We start from the raw sequence: 17,080 nt of genomic DNA, 5'->3' as shown, positions 1-17,080 counted from the left end.
CCTTTTTCTCCGCAAAAACCACAAGTTTTTTTCTTTTTCGCATCCATAGCTAATTCCATACCCGACTTCATTCTTGTTGCTCCTTTTGGCCGCCCATTCGTTTTGACCGGAACTTTAAGATCAGAAACTGTAACCTCTTGTGATGTTTGTTGTTGTGTGGATGCATCATTATCACAAGTAAAGTTAGTATTCAACTCAAATTCTGACTTTTTCCTTCTATTTTGCTCTTCTAATAGATCATTAATAGTATTGTCAATTTTCTACATTTCAATGGGGGAATCTGTTCCATACTCAATTAGTTTATTAAACTTTGCTCGAAGAGACCACAAAGTTAACAAACTAACTTCTTTAGTAGCATCATCACTCAAATCTTGACTTTTTATCCCAGACACTTGTACTTTTGTATGTTGCTTTGAGCGTACACCTTGGTAATATATAGTGATTAGGAATTTCGCTTAGTAGCTTCTTCCTCATGATGTACAAAATTTGTTTGCATAATATTCCATAAGTTTCAAATTTAGCATATGATCACCTATCAAAATAATCAGAAGTTCTCCATTGCTCATCAATTTTCCAATTTCCTTTATTCCCTCCCAAAAATCCAACTTTATATGTCACGAAATCAGAACCTTTCATTATCTTTTGGTGACCACAATCAAGGCTAGCCTTCCACAGTTTCCTAAAGACATCATACATATTTCGAGTAATGGCAGCAAAATGTTATACTCGGAATATGGGTATATATTAGTACACTTTTGAAAGTATATAGCCGATATTGAGACGAAAATGGGTATATATCCTACATCGGAACATTTAAGAAAGTATATAGCCTATTTGTAGATTTAACCCTTATAATAAATAGTGCAGAGATATTTACATATTTTAATTATAGGTGAATCTGTAAAACTAAGATACATACTTAGCAGGGGTTAACGTCTTTGTACAATAATCTTCTATTTTCATGTATCATGTATAAGTATATTATGTCCAATTACTTATCTATTTTTACCAGCATGTTAGTAGTCGCAGACGAAAGTCCGAATGCGAAGTCGGAGATCACTCACATGTAAGGAAACCCGTCACCCCAAACCCAAAACACGGGATTCTTTTTTGGGGAGGTGAAAGGTGACACTCAAACTCGAGACACGAGATTCTTTTTTTAGTACCCGATACCACTCAAATAAAAACTTGGTGTTGTGCACTTACTTATCATGATCTTCAATGTGGAAAATACTCGTTTGATTGTGAATGATATATGATATAATAGTTATATATATGCTCTGCATATGTACTGACGAATTTAGGATGAAAACTTAGAGGGGTTCTAATTTCTTTTTAGGAAATACTTCTATAATTAGTAGTTGTTTACTTTTAAAAATTCAAAAATTCTATAAGTATATGGATTCCAATAGTTAAATTTAATGGTGCCATATTTTCAAGAGTATTTAATAGAAAAAAAAAAAAAAATTCAATCATACTGAGGTTATGGAACTACATGATCCTTACGGTAGATTCTCATGTGTGCATATGTGAAAAAAAATGTTTGAACGCATATATAGCATAAAGCCGGTAAAAATTATAGGTTATATAAACCACTCCCAACGATTTCTTTCTCATCAGAGTAGACCGCCATATCAGTGTCACATCATCACATTCTTTTCATTTTGAACATGCGTACCAGTTCACTTCATTACCTTACTTTGAATTTATGCAGATTGCCAGGCTCAAGATGTTGTATCAGGATTTTGTTGGTATTCCTGATGTGTTGGTTCGTAAGATAAGACGATCATTTATGTCACCTAATTATGAAGGTTTTCGACCCCAATTTTCAAAGATCTCTTACAGGACGAACAAGAATACGGGCTTACAGAGAAAGATAGTCAAATATGAACCAGTGAAGTATATGCTAAAGGTTCCTGTGAGAAAAATGCCGTAGAACTTCAGCCTACCTTTTCGTTGTTGGTATTATGATGAACGCTCGGAGGAAGCGATCATTGTATTGGATAGGGATGGAAGCGATGAGAATGATAGTAACAGGGTGCTAGATTCAGTCTGGCTTCGAAACTGTTGTGAAGAAGACATATTTACCCTATACTATAACAGGATGTTGTATCGCCCAAAGAACCGTGTGCAAGCTGAACAGTATTACAGAGTTGTCAAGCTCTGTTATCTCAAGAACTGGGTGACTAATCCTTACGTTGATTAATGGCCGAATTTTCAAATATACCGGCTAGGTCTTAGGGGAAGTTTGTTGGTGCATGTAATCCCCAGCTGTAGATGATTTATTGTTTAATACATTTAGTCATGTAATAACGTTGATTGTTGACTATTGATTATATATGTGTGTGTGTGCTTATTTATTTAAACAAATCAATATGTTAAACTGCATACACAGTCGACTGTGTGTGTCTACACACACGACCGACTGTGTGACACAGTCGACCGAGCTGTGTGTGACACACTCGACCGATTGTGTCTGTGGTGTAGTATATATACGGGTTAAAGCCTCTTGTGTGAGGTTACACATCCCTACAACCCTAATACGTTTTGCTTTCGTCTCCTACCATACCAATACCCTATACCACCGAATTACTACGTCTAGGCATCGATCTAATCTAGATTCAACCCTAGGTTCGACCCAATCGATCCCGACACGAACCGATTCCCGATTTAATTCATTTCTAGTGAATTCCGCCTCTAGTTACGATCATAAGCGACCTAAGATCCATCAAATCGACGTCTACATGGACACTGTCGTCAATGACATACTTCCTCATTAGGACATGGACTCACCAAAGTAAATGAATAAATTAGTTTACGAGTGTCAAAGATATGTGAACAATCCAAAAATGTTAAAGGCTCCGTCCTGGTTTATGCTATCCCACGAAAAAATGAGGGCGAGCTTTGATAGGGAGACTGAGGGCGCGCCACTTTCACCGACTCCCTCGAGAGTGGAATTGAGTCCAGGACGAGGGCGGGGCTCGATGAGAGTGCTCTAACATATCAACAGTGTAAGAATCTCCATGTCCTAATTATTGTAGTAGTAATTGTTAACTGTGACGATGATGATTGATACGGAAGTGTATGTCGTCGCCATCGCCATCATTTGATGAGGTATTAGCGTGATTTAGCATCTAACCGTCATATTTAAAAGTCTTGTTAGAACACAGCCGATGATTTACATCATTTGATGGAGTGTTGCTATTGTAATTCATACACTCTGATGGTGACGATTCATACATTGCATGTGTAGTTGACAAAACTTGACAAAGTACAATAAATTAATTTTTCTTTTGTTTTTGGTTGAAGAAACAACCCCTTTTATTATAAGGTAGATTAATTAATTAATGGTTGTCTATATTTCATCCATTTATACTTACTTTCGTAAAACCGAGTATTATTACTTGTATAGTGAATCCTGTCTCAATTTAATTTTACAAATGACGTCTTATAGTTTTTAACTAGTGTACGAACCCTCGCTTCGCGTTGGGGTTCGGTTTTCAATGTATTTTATTACGTTTAGTTTGTAAAATTATTTCGTGGCTAACGATGATGTCGTTGAATCGCAACTCGAGTCGAACTAAAAGATATAACCCGTGAAAGATTTAAATGTTATTTTAAATTAACAATATATGTGCATCTTTGCGTTTCGCTATAGAATTGTAGCCTTTTAAAAATTTAACGCAAAATCAACATTTTGCAAACACCGGTGAAGGGGTATTCCGGAAAACTTATCTAGGGTAAAAGCTAGAATAAATTTTCAAAAGATCAAATATTTTCATAAAGATCCAATTTCCTTAAAGGATCTAAATTTTCATAGTCATGTGGGACTGTAAACCACATCGTTACTATCATTGTTTATACCGCCGTATCTAAATCACTGATGTATAAAGTGTGAGAATAAAAAAATGATTCGAGTGAAGTGTGATTTAATTTCAAGTTCTGTATTGCTTGAGGACAAGCAACGTTCAAGTGTGGGGATATTTGATAGTGCTCCAAATGAACATATATTTAGGCACAATATCCTTCCAATATGTAAAGCTTTTAGTTGCAATTGTTCTATTTTTATGTAATATTCGTTTAAATAAATAAGTGCGAAGACAAAAGAAGAAAACGACGAATTGAAGACGCAAATGATCAAAAAGCTCAAATGAACAAGATATAATTCAAGTGGTTCAATTTATTGATAAGAAACGTCTAAAAATGACAAGAGTACGAGTCGCGGAACGCAAAGTACAAGATATCTCCTCATACAAAAGGACGTTCGAAAATTCGGAACCAGGACATAACCAACTATCAACGCGCGACGCAACGGAGCTAAAATTACAAGTCAACTATGCACATAAATATAATATAATATATAAATAATTCTTAAAATTATATATATTATATTATATATTAATAAAACGTCGGCAAAACAAGAAAACAAAATGAATGGGCTGGATCCAGCTGGCCATGCGATCGCATGGCCAGGAAGACCATTATTCATACGATCGCATGAAGCCAGAAATCTGGCCAGGTCCCATAAATTCAGCATTTTCGGACGAGTTATAACACATCTTTTTCTTTTCCTTCTCTGTAAGAAACATATATATATATATATATATATATATATATATATATATATATATATATATATATATATATATATATATATATATATATATATATATATATATATATATATATAATTTAAAGTTTAATTTAAGTTTAATAATAATTGGGTTATTGTAAGAAATGTTTTAAGGTTTTGTAAGTCGGAACTCTGTCCGTGTAACGCTACGCGATTAATCACCACTGTAAGCTATGTTCTTCCCTTTTAAATTAATGTCTCGTAACTAAGTTAATATTATGCTTATTTGAGCCGAAGTAATCACGATGTTAGACTAAATATTATGACGGGGTTATTAGATTTTGTACCATAATTAAGGTTTGGACAAATGACCGACACTTGTGGACATTGGACTATTGACTATTAATAGATAGGGGGTATTGTCTAATCGAATGACAACTCATTGGAACCTGTCGAACCTATCTTCAAATTAGTTAATCTAATAATTATTAAAATGTTTATGTATGTTTTATTTAGTGACATTTATACGACATCTTTTATGAAATGTCCCGTTCATATTGATTATAAACGTTCCATATTAATTGATTTCGTCGCGAGGTTTTGACCTCTATATGAGACGTTTTTCAAAGACTGCATTCGATTTTAAAACAAATCATAACCTTTAAAATATTACGACGATTATCAAATAATGATAATCTAAAATATAGCGTTTTTCACACGACCATTACATAATGGTTTACAATAATATTACACATCAACATAAGTCTTCGAATGCAGTTTTTAAACAATATTATACAAGCATGGACTCCAAATCTTGTCCTTAATTTAGTATGCAACAGCGGAAGCTCTTAATAATCACCTGAGATTAAACATGCTTAAAACGTCAACAAAATTGTTGGTGAGTTATAGGTTTAACCTACATATTATTAAATCATAATAATAGACCACAAGATTTCATTTTTATAACACATCTCTTATCAGGCATTTCGCAAACTGCATAGAGATAAAATTCATTCATATGTTGAACACCTGGTAACCGACGTTAACTTAATGCATAGAATATCCCCAAAACAGAACCTCTCATCTGTATAATAATCTCGAAGTACTAAATCATCCATAACCTGAATGGGGGTTGTTAAGCCCAATAGATCTATCTTTAGGATTCGCGTCAATTAGGGGCCATTTCCCTAATTCTTAGGCTACCAGACTTGAAGGGCGATATTCGGTTTAATAATCCAACCATAGAATGTAGTTTTGCGTACTTGTGTCTATTTTGTAAAATATTTATAAAGCTGCATGTATTCTCATCCCAAAATATTAGATTTTAAAAGTGGGACTATAACTCACTTTCACATATTTTTACTTCGTCGGGAAGTAAGACTTGGCCACTGGTCAATTCACGAACCTATAACAAATATGTACATATATATCAAAGTATGTTCAAAATATATTTACAACCTTTTTTAATACGTTTTAATGTTTTAAATATTTTCAGTCAGCTGTCCTCGTTAGTAATCTATAATTAGTTGTCCATAGTTAGATGTACAGAAATAAATTGATATATATTATCTTGACCCAATCCATGACCCAGTGTATACACGTCTCAGGCTAGATCACAACTCAAAGTATATATATTTTTGGAATCAACCTCAACCCTGTATAGCTAACTCCAACATTACTGCATATAGAGTGTCTATGGTTGTTCCAAATAATATATATAGATGGGTCTATATGATATGTAAAAACATTTTCATACGTGTCTATGGTATCCCAAGATTACATAATATATTAGAATACATGTATAACACAATATAAGTTAGCTAGGATATGATTTGTATAGATTTGTTACCAATTTTCACGTAGCTACAACAAGTAAAAATATCCAATCTTGTTTTACCCATAACTTCTTCGTTTTAAATGCGTTTTGAGTGAATCCAATTGCTATGGTTTCATATTGAACTTAAGTTTATGAATCTATACAGAAAAGTATAAGTTTATAGTCAGAAATACAGGTTACAAGTCATTTTTTTAAAGGTAGTCATTTCAGTCGAAAGAACGACGTCTAGATGACCATTTTGGAAAACATACTTCCATTTTGAGTTTAATCTTGATTTTTGGATATAGTTTCATGTTCATAAGAAAAATCATTTTCCCAAAAGAACAACTTTTAAATCAAAGTTTATCATAGTTTTTAATTAACTAACCCAAAACAGCCCGCGGTGTTACTACGGCGACCTATATCCAGTTTTACGGTGTTTTTCGTGTTTTCAGGTTTTAAATCATTAAGTTAGCATATCATATAGATATAGAACATGTGTTTAGTAGATTTTAAAAGTCAATTTAGAAGGATTAACTTTTGTTTTCGAACAAGTTTAGAATTAACTAAACTATGTTCTAGTGATTACAAGTTTAAACCTTCGAATAAGGTAGTTTTATATATTTGAATCGAATGATGTTATGAACATCATTACTACCTCAGGTTTTGTGGATAAGCTCACTGGAAATGAGAAAAATATATCTAGCTTCAAAGGATCCTTGGATGGCTTGAAAGTTCTTGAAGCAGAATCATGACACGAAAATAAGTTCAAGTAAGATTTCCACTCGAAATAAGATTGTTAGAGTTATAGAAATTGAATCAAAGTTTGAATATGAGTATTACCTTGTATTAGAAAGATATATTACTATAAATAAGAAAGATTTCTTGAGGTTGGATGATCACTTTACAAGATTGGAAGTAATCTAGCAAACTTGGAAGTATTCTTGATTTTATGAAACTAGAACTTATAGAATTTATGAAGAACACTTAGAACTTGAAGATAGAACTTGAGAGAGATCAATTTTATGAAGAAAATTGATGAATGAAAGTGTTTGTAGGTGTTTTTGGTCGTTGGTATATGAATTAGATATAAAGGATGTGTAATTTTGTTTACATGTAAATAAGTCATGAATGATTACTAATATTTTTGTAATTTTATGAGATATTTCATGCTAGTTGCCAAATGATGGTTCCCAAATGTGTTAGGTGACTCACATGGGCTGCTAAGAGCTGATCATTGGAGTGTATATACCAATAGTACATACATCTAAAAGCTGTGTATTGTACGAGTACGAATACGGGTGCATACGAGTAGAATTGTTGAAGAAACTGAACGAGGATGTAATTGTAAGCATTTTTATTAAGTAGAAGTATTTTGATCAGTGTATTGAAGTCTTTCAAAAGTGTATAAATACATATTAAAACACTACATATATATACATTTTAACTGAGTCGTTAAGTCATCGTTAGTCGTTACATGTAAATATTGTTTTGAAGCCTTTAGGTTAACGATCCTGTTAAGTGTTGTTAACCCATTGTTTATTATATCAAATGAGATGTTAAATTATTATATTATCATGATATTATGATATATTAATATATCTTAATATGATATATATACAATTAAATGTCGTTACAACGATAATCGTTACATATATGTCTCGTTTCGAAATAATTAAGTTAGTAGTCTTGTTTTTACATATGTAGTTCATTGTTAATATACTTAATGATATGTTTACTTATCATAATACCATGTTAACTATATATATATATATATATATCCATATATATGACATCATATAGTTTTTACAAGTTTTAACGTTCGTGAATCACCGGTTAACTTGGGTGGTCAATTGTCTATATAAAATCTATTTCAATTAATCAAGTCTTAACAAGTTTGATTGCTTAACATGTTGGAAACACTTAATCATATAAATATCAATTTCATTTAATATATATAAACATGGAAAAGTTCGGGTCACTACATTTTACGATCATTTAATTAATTATTCGGGTTGGGTAATTGATTATTCATTATAATCAAGTGGGTAAATTAATATTCATATATCATTAAAATAGGGGTGGATTATATACAAGGATAATTGGTGTAATTGTTAACAAAGTATTAAAACCTTGGATTACACGCAGTCGATAATCTGGTGTAATTATTAACAAAGTATTAAAACCTTGTTAAAGTTCGAATCCCTAATTAGTTGGAATATTTGACTTCGGGAATAAGGTTAATTTGACGATCATTTTATAATTATAACCGATGGACTATTATGGACAAAAACCAAATAGGTATCAAATAATCCAAGACAAAAGACAATTAACCCGGGTAACAATTAATTAAAATCAAAACGTCAAACATCATGATTACGGAAGTTTAAATAAGCATAATTCTTTTATTTCATATTTCATAGTACCTTTATTTACTGTCATTTTAATTACTGTAATTTACTTTATCGCAATTTAAATTCTGTCATTTATATTATCGTCATTTATCTTTACGCTTTATTTAAAATCGACAAACCGGTCATTAAACGGTAAAAACCCCTTTTATAATAATATTACTATATATAATTATATATATTTTATATAAATATAGTTGTTAATGTCTAGATGAGTTCCCAATGCTTGTTGTAATGTCTGCCAAAACCTTGAAACAAATCTCCCATCCCTATCAGAGATAATAGAGATTGGTATTCCATGTCTGGAGACGACTTCCTTCAAATACAGTCGTGCTAACTTCTCCATCTTATCATCTTCTCTTATTGGCAGGAAGTGTGCTGATTTGGTGAGACGATCAACTATTACCCAAATAGTATCAAAACCACTTGCAGTCCTTGGTAATTTAGTGATAAAATCCATGGTAATGTTTTCCCATTTCCATTCCGGGATTTCGGGTTGTTGAAGTAGACCTGATGGTTTCTGATGCTCAGCTTTGACCTTAGAACACGTCAAACATTCCCCTACGTATTTAGCAACATCGGCTTTTATACCTGGCCACCAAAAATGTTTCTTGAGATCTTTGTACATCTTCCCCGTTCCAGGTTGTATTGAGTATCTGGTTTTATGAGCTTCTCTAAGTACCATTTCTCTCATATCTCCAAATTTTGGTACCCAAATTCTTTCAGCCCTATACAGGGTTCCGTCTTCCCGAATATTAAGATGCTTCTCTGATCCTTTGGGTATTTCATCCTTTAAATTTCCCTCTTTTAAAACTCCTTGTTGCGCCTCCTTTATTTGAGTAGTAAGGTTATTGTGAATCATTATATTCATAGCTTTTACTCGAATGGGTTCTCTGTCCTCTCTACTCAAAGCGTCGGCTACCACATTCGCCTTCCCCGGGTGGTAACGAATCTCAAAGTCGTAATCATTCAACAATTCAATCCACCAGCGCTGCCTCATGTTCAGTTGTTTCTGATTAAATATATGTTAAAGACTTTTGTGGTCGGTATATATAATACTTTTGAACCCATATAAGTAGTGCCTCCAAGTCTTTAATGCAAAAACAACAGCGCCTAATTCCAAATCGTGTGTCGTATAATTTTGCTCGTGAATCTTCAATTGTCTAGACGCATAAGCAATTACCTTCGTTCGTTGCATTAATACACAACCGAGGCCTTGCTTTGAGGCATCACAATATATCACAAAATCATCATTCCCTTCAGGCAATGACAATATAGGTGCCGTAGTTAACTTTTTCTTCAAGAATTGAAACGCTTTTTCTTGTTCATCATTCCATTCAAATTTCTTCTCTTTATGCGTTAATGCAGTCAAGGGTTTTGCTATTTTAGAAAAATCTTGGATGAATCTTCTGTAGTAACCAGCCAGTCCTAAAAATTGGCGTATATGCTTCGGAGTTTTAGGGGTTTCCCACTTTTCAACGGTCTCAATCTTTGTCGGATCCACCTGAATACCTTCTTTGTTCACTATGTGACTGAGGAATTGAACTTCTTTCAACCAAAATGCACACTTTGAAAACTTAGCGTACAGTTTTTCTTTCCTCAACAACTCTAGCACTTTTCTCAAATGTTCTTCGTGCTCTTGATCATTCTTTGAGTAGGTAAGTATGTCATCAATGAAAACAATGACAAACTTGTCGAGATATGGCCCACACACACAGTTCATGAGGTCCATAAACACAGCTGGTGCGTTAGTCAATCCAAACGGCATAACCATAAACTCGTAATGACCGTAACGCGTTCTGAAAGCAGTCTTTCGAATATCGTCCTCCTTCACCCGCATTTGATGATACCCAGAACGTAAATCAATCTTCGAATAAACTGACGAGCCTTGTAATTGATCAAATAAGTCATCGATTCTCGGTAGTGGATAACGGTTCTTGATGGTAAGTTTGTTCAACTCTCGGTAGTCGATACACAACCTGAATATACCATCCTTCTTTTTGACAAACAAAAAGGGGCTCCCCATGGTGATGTACTTGGTCGTATGAAACCATGCTCTAGAAGTTCTTGTAATTGGCTTTAAAGTTTCTTCATTTCGATGGGTGCGAGTCTGTATGGAGCACGAGCTATTGGTGCAGCTCCCGGTACAAGATCTATTTAAAATTCAACGGATCGGTGTGGAGGTAATCCCGGTAATTCTTTCGGAAATACATCGGGAAATTATTTTGCGACGGGAACATCATTTGAAAGGACCCGTTCATATACATTATAAACGATTCACAATAGTTGATTACATTGCGAGGTATTTGACCTCTATATGATACATTTTACAAACATTGCATTCATTTTTAAAAGACAATCTTTCTTTACATCGAAAATTGACAGGCATGCATACCATTTCATAATATCCACTATCCAACTATAAATTGATTTAATAATAATCTTTGATGAACTCAATGACTCGAATGCAACGTTCTTCGAAATATGCTATGAAAGACTCCAAGTAATATCTTTAAAATGAGCAAATGCACAGCGGAAGATTTCTTTAACACCTGAGAATAAACATGCTTTAAAGTGTCAATCAAAAGGTTGGTGAGTTCATTAGTTTATCATAATCATTTATTTCCATCATTTTAATAGACCACAAGAATTTCATTTCCAGTTCTCATAAATATACGTCCCATGCATAGAGACAAAAATAATCCTTCATATGGTGAACACCTGGTAACCGACATTAACTAGATACATATAAGAATATCCCCTATCATTCCGGGATCCTCCTTCGGACATGATATAAATTTCGAAGTACTAAAGCATCCGGTACTTTGGATGGGGTTTGTTAGGCCCAATAGATCTATCTTTAGGATTCGCGTCAATTAGGGTGTCTGTTCCCTAATTCTTAGATTACCAGACTTTAATAAAAAGGGGCATATTCGATTTCGATAATTCAACCATAGAATGTAGTTTCAATTACTTGTGTCTATTTCGTCAAACATTTATAAAAGCGCATGTATTCTCAGTCCCAAAAATATAAAGGGTAAAAAGGCAAATGAAACTCACCATACTGTATTTCGTAGTAAAAATACATATAACGTCATTGAACAAGTGCAAGATTGGCCTCGGATTCACGAACCTAAATTAATTATATATATTTATGTGTTGGTCAATATTTGTCTAACAAATTAGGTCAAGTCATAGTGTACCACAATCCTAATGCTCGAGACTAATATGCAAAAGTCAACAATAGTAAATTTGACTCAAAATAATTTCTAAAAATCTATACATGATTAATATATAGTTTAAATATCGTTGTTTTATATTTTTAAATATTTTTAAAAGATTTATTAGAGTAAATAATATAATTTATTTATTAATAAATAAAATTTTATATTAATTTTATATAATAAAATATACTTATATATATATATTAAGTAATAAAATTTATAGGGTTCATTTAATATCATAAAGATAATATGATAGGTATTATTAAAGTAAGTTATTACACGTAGTAAAATATGTTTGTATCACATATTTATTTGATAAAATAATATCTATAATGATAGTAAGTAAAAGTTGTATTATTTTGTAATAATAATTATTATTATAAAAATATCAATATTTATAATTACTAAGATGACATTAGATAAAACAATAATTCTAATTATGATAACTTTAATATTTACGATAATTTTTAATATTACCTTTAAAATAATAATTTTATTTAAAATAATAATAATAATAATGATATTTTATAGTAACAATGACATTTCTATTAAAATGATAATTTTTGTTAAAATGATAGTTTTAATACTAACGATACTTTTAATAATAATAGTAATGATAAAAATAATAAGAATGATAATTTTATCTAAATCAATATCTTATAACATTTTAATTTCATCATGATACTCTTACCCATTATTTCCTAATCGTTTCGTTTAATAGCTCTTAATCATCTTTTATATCGTGTTCATAATAATGATAATAATAGTAATCAAAATAATTAGGTGTTACAAATATTTGTTTTAATTACACTAATATTAATAATGATAGTTACTATAACATTATTAACGATAATACTAATAATTATCTTAATGATAATATAGTAATAATAATAATAACAATAACAATAACCATTTTTAAATAATGATATATATATTAATAATGATAATAATAATAATAATAATAATAATAATAATACCAATAATAATAATAATAATAATAATAATAATAATAATAATAATAATAATAATAATTGGATAATAATAATAATACTAATTATAACTTTAACTTTAATAACGATAGTAATAATAAAAAAAATAACAATTTTTAATGATAAATCCCTTTTATTGATAAAGATAATAATAATGATAATAATAAGATAAAACTAGAACGACAATAAAAACGACGATAATAATAATCATTTTTAATAAAAATATCGAAAATTTAATTGATTCTAACTTCTAATCCGTTCATCGAAACCATTCGATATCTAAAGGAAAAGTTCTTAATTTTTCGCTAGCTTTCCAAGGACATGCATATCTTATACCTTATCTCAACCGCAAGTGTAACTAATTCAACATTCAACCTAACCTGTCTAAGGGCAATATCAAAAGTACAAGCATGCATAATCCTAAATACTCGAGCACTAGTCAGGGATACACTATTAGTATGTAAAAGTTAAATTATGAGTACTCACGTATCAATATTGAGATTCAATATTTCAGGAAAGGTACGTAGACGCAACGGAAATGATAAACACTATATTGACCTCACGAGCATACCCATGAACCATACTCAATCACCTCCATAGCTATAACCCATAATTTCCTTAATCCTATCCCACTCGAAAAACAATTTCGAAATCACTCGGACAGCACTTCGTCGTAATATTTTATGTATACTAATAATATCTTGAAATAATACAGAGTAAATATATATATGTAAATCGATTGAGAGAGTTTAGAGAAAAATATTTTCAAGTTTCTATGAAATAATAAAACCTATTGAATTCTATTTATAATAGATTTTTGAATTATTAAAGTGAATTATTAAAGTATGAATTATTAAAGTGAATTATTAAAGTATGAATTATTAAAGTGAATTATTAAAGTTAAAGTAAAGTAAAAATAAAGTAAAGGTAAAGTTTAAGTATAGTAAAAGTATAAAACTATGTACGTATAATACGCGTATAAATATATATAATATTAATTTAAATCGTTATATATATAAAATAAAATATAAATATCGTTATCTTTATCATACTAGTTAAGTAATGAGTTGTCAAAAGTGGTTCTAGATATTTATAAAAGTTATATAAGTTTTAATAATAAAGTTCTTTTTAAACTGAAAACGTTTTTGTACGTTTGAAACTAAATAGATCAATCGAGTCTTTATGAGATTCAATCTTCCACTATCCTTTGTCTAGTTCTCAATGATTGACAATTTGTTCTTATTTATAAATCACTTTACCATTTTCCGAATATTGTTAAAATGAAAAGATTTCTCAAATCAACGTGGGCCTTTCAACAGAGACTTGTAATCATAATTTAATATATCTGATAATTCAATCATTTGATCTTATCTTCTAATTCCATTGATAAACATTTTGAAACAGATACAATCATATAAAGTATTTGATCTAATATTTTGTTTACGTTTCAAGTTATAATATATATACATATATACATATATAATCATATTCATTTAATGGTTCGTGAATCGTTGGAACTTGGTCGAGGTTGAATGAATGTATGAACATAGTTTAAAATTCTTGAAATTTAACTTAACAAATATTGCTTATCGTGTCGGAAACATATAAAGATTAAAGTTTAAATTTGGTTGGAAATTTCCGGGTTGTCACAGTACCTACCCGTTAAAGAAATTTCGTCCTAAAATTTGAGTGGAAAGGTCGTGAATGATAATAAGTATGTTTTCATGATGCATACGGGCAAAAAATTAGAGTTTTATCATCAGCGAATAATTTGGATAAACAATCCATTTATATGAAGAGTACGAATGAAGCTAACATAGAAGAGTGAAATGAGTAAGTGTAGATTCATCTTATCATTTGACGTAGATATGATTGATTACCAGATTTCAAGGGATTTGAAGAAAATCTTCTTAATAAGATTTGACTCTCCGGTAATCAAGGGAATTAGGATCCGCTTTAAATGCGATCGTCCATTTTAATTGTTCTGTCGGAGATTGTCTTATAAATTCACCTCCTTCGTTTCCTTACAACTCACACCTTCTGTTGATGCATTTTATGCAAGTTCCTAGACATCTACCCACGTCCATTGCAGGTACAACAGTTTACAGGCCACCATGATTGCTCGTTATTATCCTATACGTGTTTGTATGTGGTTACAGGAACTGCAGGAACGAGATTTAGATGTTTGACTATGTTAGACTTAGTTAGACGTACGAGTGAAGCCTCACTAGTATGGCTGACAGGCTCATACGCACGGTTGATGCTGAGCTAAGTCACAATTACAACCTAAATGAGAAGACACGAGTGAGTGATCACCCGTACGGCTGATGAAGCCAACTCGTACGTGTGATGAATGAATCGTATGGGTGAGTCAACATCAGGGGTATATAAAGTCTTATGTTCTTCATTTTAGGTTAAGCCTCTCATTTGTTACACACACTCAGATCTAATGAGCTCCTCCAATTTTCTCTCAGTCCAAATCACCTAGGTGGTGAATAATAGCTCTAGGTGTTGATCTAATCACACTTGATTTAGTTGTGGTTTGACTAAATTAATCAAAAAAAAAAATTAACCTATTCACTAGAGGGTTTGATTCACTTATTCCGCCATTGTGTGAGTTAAATCTTTTGATTTCTAAGTTCCTAGTCATGTTTCATCACCTTCTATTCTTTCCCCCTCAACTCATATTTTAAAGTATTCATCAATATGCTCCATCTAGTTCTGATTCTCGATATACTTCTAACTTTCATATCGGTCATTCTTCTTTTTCTTCTACCGCCGAAAGAATCTATTTACTTCTACTATACTCTTGGGTTTATGGTGTTTCTAGTTCTCCCGTGTCTTTATATTGCTATATGCATCGATATATATGGTTTATAATTTCTGGTTTATCGTTGGGCTTTATATGTTCCCTTATATTTCAAAGTCTTTGCTTCTGTCTTCTATAATCATTATCATTAACAGTTAATGCTCTCTTTTATTTGCTGCAATTTATACCCCAATTTTTATTTCGGAGTTTTGTCCTTTTGTTTCTTCTTCTTGCGATTAAGCACCGCTTGTAATGGTCCAGAATTCACAGATATGAATTTCAGAATGAACATTGTTAATGTTCTAGGAAGGAAATTGTGATGGCACGATCTTGACTTGTCAAATTACTAGAATACCTTGGAAAAGGCCGAATCATCAAGAAATATTTTCTTGATATTTTAGAGGTTAAATAGAATACAAGAGTCGTATAACATGGCACATGATGATATTATGATCTGTGAATCATCACGTTCCATTTAGAAACTCAGCATGACTTACTGTAATATAATCACGTTGATCAAGTGTCATTATATTATACTAATTCATGCTTCAGTTCCCAACACTACTTCAAAATATTCCTATTTTAAACTTGAATGTTTCAGAATTTAGAAACTAAAATAGTTTCTTTTATGATGTAATACAGATAGTGCGAAGAGGTAAATGATTTCAAATAAGAAAAATTAAGAAAATATCTTTAGAAATATGGAGGATATTTATAATGAAAGATATGATGATATTTTAGAATTTCTAATATCAGAGGATGATGAAGAATATTGTCCGCAGGGGTTTAGAGTCAGGAGCAAGGTATTCGTTAATGACTTCAGCAGGTACTGAATCATTTGGATCCTTTGAAGTCAGGTTCAGTCTTTGTAATTTGTCCAAAGCCTCCTTCCTACTTTACTCAATCCGTTTTCCAGTTCCAAAACTTCTCTTTTTCTGCGCTTTGCCAGCACACTTCATCATTATCATTCAGATTTTACCGTTTAAAGTCGTTTTTAGTTTTTGCTGCTTCATCAGCATTTTTCCATTTTCGGAGAACCAATTCTTAGTTCGGAGTGTTTTTCAGAAACTTTACATTTAAATTAAGTCCAGAAGATAGACGTTATATATACACATATAACTGTTGGCGTAGACATGCTGCGAGATTTCAAAATACTGATTGCTAATTCCCAATGATTCGTATGGCAATTCTCATTACAAGATGCGAATGAGTAAATGATGGGGTTTCAATAAATAATTATAATGACTTTTTAGAGAGG

The sequence above is a fragment of the Rutidosis leptorrhynchoides genome, chromosome 11, assembly GCF_046630445.1.
Source record: "Rutidosis leptorrhynchoides isolate AG116_Rl617_1_P2 chromosome 11, CSIRO_AGI_Rlap_v1, whole genome shotgun sequence".
NCBI classification, from domain to species: Eukaryota; Viridiplantae; Streptophyta; class Magnoliopsida; order Asterales; family Asteraceae; genus Rutidosis; species Rutidosis leptorrhynchoides.
This window is presented reverse-complemented; position numbering follows the sequence as displayed.